Source organism: Ochotona curzoniae, unplaced genomic scaffold (genome assembly GCF_017591425.1).
Source record: "Ochotona curzoniae isolate NIBS_2020 unplaced genomic scaffold, NIBS_Ocur_1.0 contig_1, whole genome shotgun sequence".
In the NCBI taxonomy this organism is placed as follows: domain Eukaryota; kingdom Metazoa; phylum Chordata; class Mammalia; order Lagomorpha; family Ochotonidae; genus Ochotona; species Ochotona curzoniae.
The window spans coordinates 88,218-102,500 of record NW_024464918.1 but is presented as its reverse complement, the minus strand read 5'-3'; positions in this window follow the sequence as shown (position 1 = coordinate 102,500).

The window sequence follows — 14,283 nt, the reverse complement described above, 5'->3', positions numbered from 1 at the left end:
TAGTTCCGTAGTGGAAACACAAGCTGCTAGCGGTGATGTGTAGATACCCTTCAACACTACAATGCCCAGCGGCTTCAGCTTTGCTGCACAGTTCAATGCAGAGAAGTTCCGGGGTACAGCAGGGTCCTGAGAGCAGGCGGCACCTTTGCCTTGTCAGTCGTGCAGGAATACAAAGGCTGCAGCCTAGGGGGTTCCTGCTGGCTGGCAGATTGCCCACCAGACACCTGCGGATGCTAAACTAGGTAGGCTCGTCCACTCAATAGTGACGCTTCCACCGACTGCTGGAATGCCCCAACAGCAACAAACCACAGGCTTAGCTCTGGGTATTCTGAGCAGCTCACAATGTTTATTTATTAAAAAAAAAAAAAAAAAAGCCTGTTATCTACTATGCTACTTCAAAAAGCTCTTGATGGGGCAAAGTGTTTGGTGTACCAATCAGGACCCAGTTTAGGATGCTTGCAACGTGTATCGGAATGCCTGGGTTCAAATCCCAGCTGCACTTATAACTCCTGCGCCTGCTATGTGCACCCAACCGTTTGGAGTGAAGCAGCGAATGTGTGGGTATTTCCACCTCTCAATTCTTTATAGAGTTTGTGGGAAATGGTTACCATGAAAAAAAAACAAACAAACTATGTTTCAGTTTCAAAAAAAAAAAGTTTGATTCCATTTTTTTTTCACAAATTTGCACCTTTGTATCTTCCATTTCTCTCTCTGCATATCTCCTGATTGCTTATTTCTTTTTTGTGGACAGATTGCTTAACTTTATTTGAAGAAAGAGTTACAGGAGGAGAGAGAGAAAGAGAATAGCGTATTCGCTGATTTACTCAAGAGCTGGGACTGCATCAGGCTGACGCCAGGAGCTCCTTCCAGAATCTCCCACCTGGTAGCAGGCTCTTGGACCGTCCTCCATGCTTTTCCCACTTCCAGGCCAATCACAGGGAGCTGGATTAGAAACGAAGCATCCAGGACACAAACCGGCACTCATACGGGATGCGAGTCTGCTGTGCCACATGGCAGCCCCAAACTACTTAAAACTTCTAAGGACTCCAGTTAACGTATTTTCGCTTCCTCCATTAATTCAAAGAGGAAAACTTATGCACAAGACTGACAAAAAAAGATGTGGTTGCCTGTCACCTCTAAACTGGGTACATGGTCAGGGAGTTACACAGTTTTGCCCTGTGCGGGACTCTAGCATATGACTCAACATCTGGAAAGCAGACTTGAGCATACATTCTGAAGAGGTTGACACCATATTCCAAGTTCGCATTCTTAGGATGCACACAGGGAAACTGCCCACTACCTCCTGTATCGACGCATACGCTGCCACCCCCAGAAGCTGCTATTTAGAAAGCATGTCACCCACTGGTCCTCCCGGTCTTTACCGTAGCCTCACTATCTGGAATATTCTCTCAGACCTCCTTCCCCTTTGCATAAAGTCCTGAGGCCTGTCACCTCACCGCCTCTAAAATGCCTTCCCAGCTTGTAAAGTGGCTGTCCTCCTGTCCCCTCGGGGTCAGAGAGGGGCTCAGCGCAATCCTTGGTTTGAAGTTACGCTTCAACTGTATACTCTTGTCTTGTTCATGGTATCTTCTCAAAGGACAGAACTGTATCGGCACAGGTCTGGGTACATTTATCACTGCTAATTACCACCCATTCATAGTAACCCCGGATGTAAACGGATTAAATCATCCATCAAACGTCATAGATAAGTAGACTGGATGAAAAAAATAAAACCCATCTATTTGTTGCCTACAGGAGACACATTTCACCAACAAAGATAAGCTGAAACTGTATCGCATGGGTTTTGAAGGGTTTTTTTTTTCTTTAGTTTCATCTCTTCAAAACTCTTTCTCATTAAATCCTTCACGGATTCATAGATCATACAGCAGCATCGTTTTCTTCTAGCAGATTCCTGATGGTCTTTTTCATTTCTTCAGTGACACATTAGTCAGTCAGTAGCATGTTATTTTTTATTATTATTATTATTTTTATTGGAAAGGCGGATATACAGAGAGGAGAGACAGAGAGGAAGATCTTCCTTCCAATGATTCACTCCCCAAGTGAGCGCAACAGCTGATGCTATGCCAATCCGAAGCCAGGGGCCTCTTCCGGGTCTCCCACGCGGGTGCAGGGTCCCAAAGCTTTGGGCCGTCCTCGACTGCTTTCCCGGGCCACAGGCAGGGAGCTGGAAGGGAAGTGGGGCTGCCGGGATAGAACCGACGCCCATATGGGATCCTGGGCATGCAAGGGGAGGACCTTAACCAATGCGCCACCGTGCTGGGCCCGCAGTAGCATGTTATTTAACGTCACGGCATTGTAATTGTCTATTTTTCTTCCTGTTGTTGATTTTGTATTGCGGCTTTCATTTAAGTGGATGTACAGTAGCTGTGTAACGGAGACTGTCATACCCACATGGGAGGATACAATGCAGTACGCATCTCTGCTGCCAAAGATGGACTCCCAGTGAAACTGTTTACTGTATCTTGACAATAGGATGCTGGACTCTCCGCCATTGTCCACGCCCACAATGACGGACATAGGACTTTCTATAAAGAACTATACTATGGCAATAATACAGGGGAACGCAGTGGAGGGAAAAAGGAACTTGGGGAGGGGCTAAGGGAGATCCCAGGGCCTATGGAACTGTATCATAAAATGATGATGAAGATAATAATAAAGTTAAGAATTTTTAAAAAAGAAAATAGGTAATAATAATAATAACAAAGTTAAATTTAAAAAAATTCATGGGAAATGTATACAATGATTGTATACAATGATTGTATACATGATGTATGCATGGATTTATACATGCATGTATGCATGGATTTCTCAAAATATGCTTTCACCCCAATGAAACTTATCATTTAATTTCTTTATAAAAACAAAAGGATAAAGGATCTAAAAAAAAACAATTCCCAGTGAAAGTTTCCAGGTTTGAATTAAGCCATCAGGTACAATCATGGATAAATTTCATCATCCTGGGGCACTATTCCAAAAAAAACCAGCAGTGGAAATCATGCAAGCCCTCCGTGCTGGCTTCCCGGACTGGCTCCCGCGGCAGCTCCCTGTGTAAACGGAGCTCCGTTTATTCTTCAGTCTTGGTTTTCAGTTTTACTCTCACGCCTGAAACAGCTAGAAAACCAGACTCCACAAAAGGGCAGTTTTCATGACACTGGACCCCAGGCTCCCAAGAAGGGCAAAGCCCGTGAACCCAGGATCTCCCCAGCTTGCTATCTACTCCAAAGATCCCCCAGGCCACAGTGCGAGGAAATCGGTCCCAGAACAGCTGGCCTAAAGGGACGAGACAAAGGACGCCACTTGGAGAGCGTGAGATAGAACTCCGGAGACGGGACAGAGCCGCACAGAACCGCGGAAAGCTCTGAGCTCTGAAGCCGCACCTGAGAACTGATGAGCCTACGCACAACAGGAAACTTCAGTCCTGGGCAAAAATCTCAAATGCCAAACAAGGTTGAAAAGCAAATCCCGATGGTCCAGCTTGATGGCGCAGTGGTTAAGGTCCTCACCTTGCACGCCCGGGATCCCATATGGACGCCGGTTCTAATCCCGGCAGCCCCGCTTCCCTTCCAGCTCCCTGTCTGTGGCCCGGGAAAACAGTCGAGGACGGCCCAAAGCGTTGGGACCCTGCACCCATGTGGGAGACCCAGAAGAGGCTCCTGGCTTCGGATTGGCTCAGCTCCAGCCGTCGCAATGAATTCTGCTTCCCTTTCTAAGGTTAGGGAAATGCCACAATAAAACGACAAGTTTATTATATTGGAAATAGAACTGCAAAAAAAAAAAAAAAAAAAAGGTGGAGGAGGGACTTACTTTTAGACGGTAGAATGACAGAGAAAGATCTTCCGTCTACTGGTTCATTCCCTAAAGGGCCACAATAGCCAGGGGGAGGCCAGGAAACGCCAGGGCCCAGGACCTGCATCCCTGGTCTCCCCAAGTGAGTGCCAGAGGCCCGGTGCACTTAGGCCTTGATTTGCACTTGGATACGGAACGAGCTTTAATCTGCCCTACACAACACTAACCTCAAGCAGAATCCTTGACAGCTTAGTCATTTTTGCTACCGTAAAGAGAAATGAATGGGGCCCAGAGTGATAGTCTAGCAGCTAAAGTCCTTGTCTTGAAAACATGCGCCAGGGTCCCATATGGGCGCCGGTTCTAATCCCAGCAGCCCTGCTTCCCATCCAGCTCCCTGCTTGTAGCCTGGGAAAGCAGTCAAGGACGGCCCAAAGCCTTGGGACCCTGCACTTGTGTGGGAGCCCTGGAGGAGGTTCCTGGAAGCTATGGAAATCAGTATGGAGAGTGCTTGGAAAGTTGCAAATAAACCTGCCATATGACCCAGCTATCCCACTCCTAGGAATATACCCAAAAGGAGTGAAATCTGCATATGAGAAGGGGATCTGTAATCCTATATTTACAGCAGCACAATCTACAGTAGCAAAGACATGGAAACAAACCAGATGTGCGTCCAAGGAAGAGTGGTTAAAGAAGCTGTGGTATATCTACTCCATGGAATATTATTCAGCTATTAAGAAGAATGAAATTATTCTATTTACAACCAGGTGGTCCAACTAGACACCATTATGCTCAGTGAAATGAGTCAATCACAAAAAACAAATATCATATATTCTCTCTCATATAAGGAAACCAACATGGAAAGTGTAACTCCAATAGTCCAATCCATACTGTTTCTTGATTATTTGTTTGCTTTTTTTGGCTGTATCCCATGTGTTTTGACGCTTTTTATTTCAGTTTGGTTCATTCCAAATAATCTCTTTTCCCTAGTCGAATTCATCACGGGCTCATGAATAATACGATGGCATCATTTTTCCCAAGAGACTCCTGTGTTTCCTTTTTGTCACTCATGTCTTGGTTACTCAGTGGTGCGTGATCTTTTCAAGGTGCTGTAATTTGTTGTTGATGTTATTGTTGTTGTGGCTGTTCTAACTGATATCAGTTGTTGACCTTGTTTCATGGCTTCTCACTTATGGTAATGTATAGTGATGGAGTACTGGGGTCTATCATATACAGACGTGGGAGTATAATGGAACATGCATCCCTGCATCCAGACGAAAGATGGATTCCCAATGATGGACATGTGTCGACAATGGCAGGCTGGACTGTCTGACATTGTCTGTGCCAACAATGTTGGGGTACATTTAAATAAGAGACTGATGGAATTATGATTCCTTATGAAGGACTACGCTATTGTTACAAAATGGGAAAAATCTGATGGGGGTGGGAGTTTTGCATGGGGGAACCCCAGCCTACACAAAAATGTACCACATAATTCAAAATTCAAAATAAAAAATTTTTGAAAAAATCTTGTAACTGTCAGATAATGAATTTACAAGGAAAAAGGTAATTAGGAGTAGAAGCCTGAAAAAGGTAGGAGGATTAGCAAAGGTACCTCCCTAAGCAGCAGCTCTTCTGCTATTTTAAGTTTCATATAAATTCATAAAATTCTACAAACTAGGGCCAAAAGAACGTAAATAATTTTCAGGAGTCAGCAAACAATTATTACATTATTTTGTTTCTTGCCAACAAAATAATATAACCATTCTTTCCTCTCTACATCCTGAGATCAGCTACTCTGACAGGAGTTTGTACAAAAAATAAGCACTAGTTTGGGAACTTGTTGCAGTTGTTGGGGAAAGGACAGTAGGTTCAGGAAGACAGCAGCTCTGGAAGAATCAAAATGGGGCACCACATAGGAAAAGAAACATTCTACATGGTCAAAACTTTTTTGTTTTCTTTTACAACAAATACTTCTTTTTAAACTATTACCACGTACAATTTAGTTCAAGTATTCTGAAGGGTACATACATGATATGGGGACTGCATGAACATTTACACAGTGAATCTGTGGAAATAGCTTGCTTTCTTAAATTCGTAGTCAACTCTGGGAACACAGCTTCATTCTACTGAGTATGCTGTCTTAGGATAACGCAGATAACCCAGTCAGGTTTCACTATTTGTCATATAAAAAAAAATTCCATCTGTTTTCTGCTTCAAATACACAAACACACAAAAAAACAAATCTGTGAGTAACTTATGAAAGGAAAACGAGGACACCACTTGAATAAATAAAGGCTAGGGAAAGGCCAGCCCGGGCCCTCAACAGCTTAGCCCTCTACCACAAAGTGCTGGTAATCTCATGTGGGTACCAGTCCATGTCCCGGATGCTCCGCTTCCTATCCAACTCCCTGCTTGTGGCCTGGGAAAGCAGCGATTTTGGACCAAGTCCTTAGGCACCTGCTGCATGTGGGAGACCTTGAAGAAGCTCCTGGCTCCAGATCAGCTCAGCACCAGCTGTTGCGGCCATTTTTGATGTGAACCAGTGGCTGGATGATTTTTCTGTCTCCGCTTCTATCTGCAAATTTGCCTTTCCAAATAAAAAAATAATAAATCTTTCTAAAGTCTGAAAAAAAAAAGAGGATAGGAAAATTTTTGGCCAGCAATAACTTGTATCTAAATAATCAATTAGGAATTCATGATGAAAAACATTTCTACCTGACAGACTGTATCAGATTTTTTTTCTGTAACATTTGCCATGTGGTTCTTATGGGAGCACAGGTATACTAAGTTCCTATAGCCAAAATGTTTGTAGCCATCAACCAGTTAAGTTCTAGAAATTTCTGTAGAACCTTCCCCAAATGTTTTCTAATCAACTCCTCTTTTTTGGCTAGTAAGGCTTGACACAACTTTTAAATAGTCTCAATTTTCATAGGCTGGAAGTTAAATATTACATTTTTTCTTTTTGTTTTCCAGTTTTTAATTATATTTTTGACAATCTTCACATAGTTAATTAGGGCAAAAAGGTTCAAGGGCTACAGGAAAATGGGTAAGACTATTATTTCCACATTGTTTCTTTCATGTATCTGAGGTAAACGGGGATTTTAAGGGAGAAGCCCCACCCAGTCTCCCACCCACCCATCCCAGGTCCCCAGTGTGTGGCATGCTCCGAGGGTCCTGCTCAAGTGGTTTTGATAATTCAACAGTTTCAAATTGCTGTCAATCTTACCATTCAAAGTACGATGACTGCCACTGGCTGACATAGTCCATCTCAGAGTCTGTTTGCCCAGTTTTACACTGCCAAGGTGATTGATTGACTTGTTCTGTCTTTTCACGGTTAGGGTTCTGAGTCTGGCAGTTCGATTGGGGAGTGTTGTGGGCTAAGGAGTTGATTAGTGCTTGTTAGCCTGGGCAGGAACAGGAACTAGGCTTGTGGCTAAAATCACCTAGACTAATTGGACTCATCTGTATCCAATATCCTGCTAAATGAGGATGTGGGGGGAAGAGTATATAAGGAAAGGTGAAGGAACAATAAAGAGAGACTTGGCAGAGACTTCTACCATCACTGGTCTCCTGTCGGTGCTTCGTCCCCAGACCCTCTCCCTGTCCACGTTACTAAAACACACTTTGTCTGAGGTATTCTCCGACCAGATTCTTGTATGTACCGGCAAGTACAGGGCCTGGCACAGCCCATCATCCCGATCAGCTGGTGGTAGCAATTGCTGGGTTGGTTCTGTTTTCAGTCCCGACTTCCACTGGAACCAATGGGTGTTGCAGTCCAGCCTGGTTCTGCCCAGCACACACTTGGCCCTCACATAAACCAGTGGGAGCTGCAGCCTAGTCAGGGTGACCCACAATAACCTCTACCAGGCCCTCCCCCTACCCTGGTTTGCCAGTATGTGTAGCAGACTAGTCCAGTCTGTCCCACATCCCATTCAGCCTTCTTACATGTCAATGGGCATTGAAGCTTAGTTCCACCTAACCAACTCCACTAACCAGCCCACACAGATGTTGTTGGGTGCTTTTCTGTCTAGCCACCCCAGCCCCTGTCCTGGTTTTTGTGCCCTCCAGTGGGAGTGATAACCCAAGAGGGAGGAACCCACTATTTCCCTTGTAGGCCACTCCCACTACTAGATCATGCACTCTCCAGGTGGTTCTGCAGTTTAACTTGACAGAATTCGCCCACAATGCCAGCTTCTGCCAGCTGACGCTGCGGCTAAGCCCAACCAACCCTCAGCCACTCTGATTTATGCTTGCACCAGTAGGAAGGGTCAGCCCAACCTGGCTTTTCCCTGATCTAGCTCACATGAGGCCCACGGGTGTCATAGCCCTGCCTAGTCTGGCCTGCCACCATTCCAGCTCACACTCTCCAGTGGGAGTAGCTGTCCAGCAGGGGAGCCCACATTCCCCCTGCTGGCTTTTCCCCTTCCCTTCCTGGTTCTCACGTGTGCTGGTTGGGCACTGCGGTCCTTTCCAGTACAGGCAACCTCACCTTGGCATTCCATAATGTGCACTGGTTTTATGTCGCCACCGAACCTGGCTCGACCCACACTCCTGTTCTGATGCTCGGATTCTCCAATAGATGATGTAAACTGATTCAGCCTGGTCTTCCCCCGACCCATGCCTAACGTATGCCAGTGAGAAACTTTCCATTGCCTGTTCTGGGCTGTTTCCTATCATGTTTCTTGCGCTTACCTGCCGGATCTGTGTCCTGCCAGAGGAGTTGCCCAGGCTCCTCCATCAGAACCTCTCCCAATGCCAGATTTTGCACATACCAGCAGGTCCATGAGCCAGCCCTACTCAATCCACCTCCTGTCCTAGCAGGAACAGTGGCTTTTCCTGACTCCCCTTCAACCCAATCTGGTTCTTAATGTTGGATGTTTCAGCCCAGCCCTGGCTCGTCCATACCCACACAAAACTCACACATGGCTCAGTAGGGGATTGAGACCTAGCCTAGTCCATCCCAGATCTACCCTGGTCCTCCAGGACACCAGAGGGTGTTGGGGTCTGGCCCGGCTCAGTGTATCCAATCCCAGTCCACACTTGTGCCAAGGGAGACTACAACCATTTCTTGACCAGAATGCAATCTCCATTCCAGCCCATGTGCCCCTTGGTGGGAACCTCCACCCAGCTAGGGTGTCCCTTTAGCTCCCCAACCAGGCCTTTTCCCAACCATAGATCACTAGCATGCCACTGGTTGCTCTGACTCAGCTTGGCTCAGCCCCTCACTTGTCCTGACCTCTGCCTTAGACACTGTGGCTTAGTGTACCTGGCTCACGCAGACCAGTAGGTACAAGAGCCTAGCTCGGCATGACCTGAGCTCCCTCCTGGTCTTCAGTTTTCACTTGTGGGCTAAGTTTGCTCAGTCCTGCCTGGTCCACTCCGTTCCATCACCAATCCACACATTAGCTAACCACTGGAGCTACTTTGCCCAGCTTGTCCGACCCCCAGGTCTGGACCATGTGTTCACCAGCAGGAGTTATGGCCCGCCAGGGGAGTTTCCCAAGTTCCTCCACTTGACCACTCCTGGACCCAGTTCTCATACATGCGATTGGGTTTTAAGCCAGTGTCTGGCTTAGTCTAGCCTTCCTATGGCCTTGTATGAGCTGCTGAACGTTGCAGCCCGGCCAACCCCACACCCATTTCAGGATGCACATTCGGGTACTGCTGCCTTGACCAGTCCAGACTGTTGTGGGTTCCTTTACCTGTGAGTGATGGCAGGCTCCTTGGTCACACATCCTTGGTCACACATCACCCCTTCAACTCTTGAGCTAACCAGTGGGGCTAGTATTTCCACGGGGTTTGACCCATACCCCGCCCCCCAAAGAATCTATCCCCGGAAATGGTTCTCTCATGTGGTAGTGACTGTTATGCCCTGCCTGATGTGACCTGTTTCCTGATCCATCATCGTGTCGGTAATAGGATATGATCCTGCTAGACAAGCCCTGAGCCTTAGCTTTTGCATGGACTGGTGTTCGGTGGTCAGCATTGTTCAGTGATTACAAGTTCTTTTTTTTTTAAAGATTTATTTTTATTTTTATTGGAAAGGCTGATATATAGAGAGGAGGAGAGACAGAGAGGAAGATCTCTGTCCAATGATTCACTCCCCAAGTGAGCGCAACGGCCAATGCTATGCCGCTCCAAAGCCAGGAGCCTCTTCCGGGTCTCCCACGCGGGTGCAGGTTCCCAAAGGTTTGGGCCGTCCTGGACTGCTTTCCCAGGCCACAAGCAGGGAGCTGGATGGGAAGAGGGGTCGCTGGGATTAGAACCGGCGCCCATATGGGATCCCGGGCGTGCAAGGCGAGGACCTTAACCACTGCGCCACCACGCCGGGACTCAGTGATTACAAGTTCTACACAGGATTAAAGGAGTTTAGTTTATCAGTCTTATCCATAAAGATCATCTGGTCCCTCTCCTCCAACCTACCAGGTCTCATTACCCTCACTAACCTTCAAAGGAAAAGTTACTCCATCGTTGGGATTCTTTAGGATTGACTGACATCCCAGAAGTACAGTGGGCTTGACATAGAGATACCTAAGCATCAATTCACAGCCCAAAACCCCAGAGCAGACCACCGGGCGGCCAGCAGGTGGAGCTTGGCGTCGAATGGTGCACTGGCCGCCCAGGGACAGGTCACCGCGTGGACGAGGTGGCTGGAATAGGGGCTCTGAGCATGGAGACGATCCTGGCCTGGCACCCACTAAATATTTCATTTAATAGGACAATTTTAATAATCTTCGAGACTTGGCATTTAAAATTAAAATATAGCAGATGCTGGCACACTGGCAAATGCCAGGAGACTGGATCTGGGGACTAGCACATGCATGCACATGTAGGCCCCAGGCTGTCACACCACCCTGCCATACAACTGGTCTCAGGCATCTGTGTGCTTGCATGCACGAAGGCTGTGACTTTCTCAGGGAAAGGGGCATAAAGATGTGTGGGAGAGGACTGCTGAGGGACTTCCACTGACCAGGCCACTGTACCTGCTGATACTGGGAGGGAAACTGGAGGACCTTATAGGGTCAGACCAATGCACCCAACCACGTGGGAGACCTGAGCTGGGATAGTTGGCATCAACCACCACCCACCAGTTCATATAAGAGTAAAGGCTGGGGCTCTACCTGGTAGGGCTAGACCACAGTACCCACCAATGAGTGTAGGAACAGGGGTGGACTGCATTAGGCTGGGCCATGGTACTAACTGCTACACGAGAGAACTGGGTCTGGGGGCAGATTATGGGGGGGGAAATCTGTGGATTCACCCATTGGACTGCAATACCTGCTGGTTTGCTTGAGGCCTGGTGGTGGTGATGGGCCAAGACGGGTATGACTACAGAACTCACTGACACTTATGGAACAGGCCAAGCTGGTCCAGGCTGCAGCACCTGTAGGTGCATGCAAAAATTAGGTATGAGGTGAGCTGGGCCACAACAAGGGATGAGACTGGGGAGCAGAATTATGCCAGATAGGGACCTAGCACCCACTGGCACATGTGAGATCTGGATCTGGGAGTGGGCCTGATGGGGGAACCTGGGCAACTTCCCTAGTGGGCTATAACTCCCACTGGTGGGCATGAGTCAGTGCTGGGTATGGGCCAGGCTGCTCCACTTGTCAGCTGGCTTGGGGCAGGGGCTGTGGACTGGGAAGGGTGGGGATAAGCTGTAGCACACTGCCATGCAGAGAAGCCAAAAGGGTAAATGCCATGCTGGGCTAGGCTATTATACCTACCAGTTTGCATGAGAGCCAGGAATTGGGGACAGGGCAGGCTAGGCAGTATATAGAGGCAAGCTGGGGATGGGGGTGGACCATGCCAGGTCAGGCTGGACTGGAGCAACCACCGGCATGTCAAAGATCTGTGGCTGGGCGCAAGCCAGGCAGGGGGGCTAAGCTGACTCCCCTGCTAGGCTGTGGTTCCCACTGGTGAGTGCAAGAGCCAGGAATGGGGGTAGACCTGGCTGAATATGGCTGAAACATTCCTCAGCATGTCTGTGGGCTGGGTCAGTGCATGTGCCAGAATGAGCTAGGCTCTAGCATCCACTGGCACTTGCAAGAACCAGAGTGGGTGTGGGATGGGTTGGGCTAGGTTACAGTACTTGGTTTGGGGGTGGGCCAGGCAGGCTTGGCTGTAGCACCCACCAGTGAATTGGAATGGATATGGGCTGATCTAGTAAAATCGCAACACCCACCAGTGAATGTTGGGACCGGTGGTGAGACAAGTCTGGTTGAGCCAAACATCCACTGGTGTGTGTGAGGTTTGAGACTCAGAGCTGGTCTAACAGTGGAGCTTGGGAAACTTCCCTGTTAAGACACAACCCTTGCCAGTACCTGGCTGTACCTATCAGCATACATGAGGGTCAGGTCTGGGCCAGTGTGCAAAACCCATTGGCAGGTGTGTCAGGATAGGGTACTAGCCAGGCCAGGTTGGGTTACAACACCCACCAGGTTCATGTTAGGGCTGGAACTGGGCACAGGTTCCCACTGATGAATGCTGAGGTGAGATGGGTCATGTCAGACTGGACCACAACACCCACAAGTACACGCAGCACCCCAGGTAGGGAGTGAACCTGGTGAGGAGTCCTTGGGGGCTCCCTTGCTGGACCACTGCTCCCACTGCTGAGTGTGAGAGCTGGGACTGGAAGCAGACTGGCCTGGACAGGGCTGCAACCATTGATCTGTATGTGAACTGGGTTTGGGGGAAGGGCTGGGCTGGGCTAGGCCAGGGCACAGAGGCCACAGGCACATTCAAGTCAGGGCAAGTGCCAACTGGCTGGGTTTTGCTGGAGCATCCACTAACAAGTGTTGGGACAGGGTGAAAATTATGTCAGACTGGACAGCAGTACTCCTTGGAAAGTGCAAGACCTGGGACTGGGAGTTTGCCTAGTAGGAAAACGGTATTCTGCTGGTATGCATGAGAGCTAAAGCTGGAGCAGGCCAGGCTGCACAGGCAGCAACACCCACCAGCAAACGTGTGGACTGGGTCAAGTGTAGGTCAGACTGAGCTAAGTTACAGCATTCACAGGAGCATACAGGCACCTGATTGGGGTGTAGAATGGATTGAACAAGTCTGTTGCACATACTGACATAAGCAGAACATCAGGGTTGGGGGCAGGTCTGATGTGGGTTATTGGGGGTCACTCCAACTACGCTGCAGCTTCTGCTAGTTGTTTAAGGATCAGGTATGTGGCAGGCAGGGTTGGGTTGGAGTGGGCCACAGCACCTGTAGGTTTGCATAGGACGTGGGGCAAGGGATGGAACCGATTAGGTAACTAAATCAAAGTGTAGGATAATAGGGGCTACAGGTAACCAGACCCTGAACTTGCTGGCACATGCAAGATTCAGGACTGGGGCAACCCCAGGTGAGGATTCTCAGGGGGTTTCCCAACTGGACCATTGGACTCAACTCCGGCCACAGGGAAAATCACACAATTTATGGTTCAACCTTGGAATGCACGTATTGGGACTGGGCCTCCTTGATTGCTGATGCCTATGCAGTGGATGCTGAGTGCCATGTCAGAGAATGAAGAACAAAATATGTTGGACAACTCTCCTGGCTGAGCTTGGGCAGCAAGTGTCTGGGTGAGTGGGTGCACTGGGGTGGACTCCATCAGGCATCGGACCTTGGATTTTCTTAAAACTCTGAGCAATGAAACCAACAATGTCTAGAACAAAATCACTCACGCAATATCCTCAGAATGTTCTCCACGCTGCGATTCCTAAGACATCAATTGGCCATCCCCATCCCTGGGGACTGATGATGTTGAGCAGCGGTGAGCAATCCTCTTCCACCTCCCTCACTCCTGCCCCACACAGGAGAAAAGGGAATGGAGATTGGACGCATTAGCCCCATCCACTTTCCCCCACACTTTGACTCTCTCCATCCTAATCACTGGTCTTCATGCAGATGCATCCCTATTAACTATGTACACATCAAAAAAAACAACTAAATTTAAAAAAAGCCCCAAAACTAAAACACGAAGCCATCGGAATTCTCCTTTTGTCTGCCACTCACTGACCAACCCCTGGAAGAGCATTTTCATCGTGTGTGAAGCGTTACCTGTGGTTTTTATTGAGTCTGTCCTAATGAACAGCCTGGATGGATGCCTTCCCACGAATGTGCAAGTGCACGCCCACTGACAGCACCCGGAGAAATAGCACCCCGGAACTTAAGATGCAGCATTTCCTATGGGATTTGATTTCCAATGTTTAATATTTATTTTTATTGGAAATACAGATTTATTAAGATCTTCCATCTGCTGGTTCACTCTCCAAATGGTTGCAATGGTTGAGCTGATCTGAAGCCATGAGTCATGAGCCCTCTTGGGGTCTCCCATGCGGGTGCAGGGTCCCAAGGCTTCGGACCGTCCTTGACGGTTTTCCCAGGCCACAAGCAGGGAGCTGGATGGGAAGCGGAGGAGTTGGGCCACAAACCAGCACCTATATGGGATCCTAGCGTTTGTGAGGGCATGGGTAGCCAATT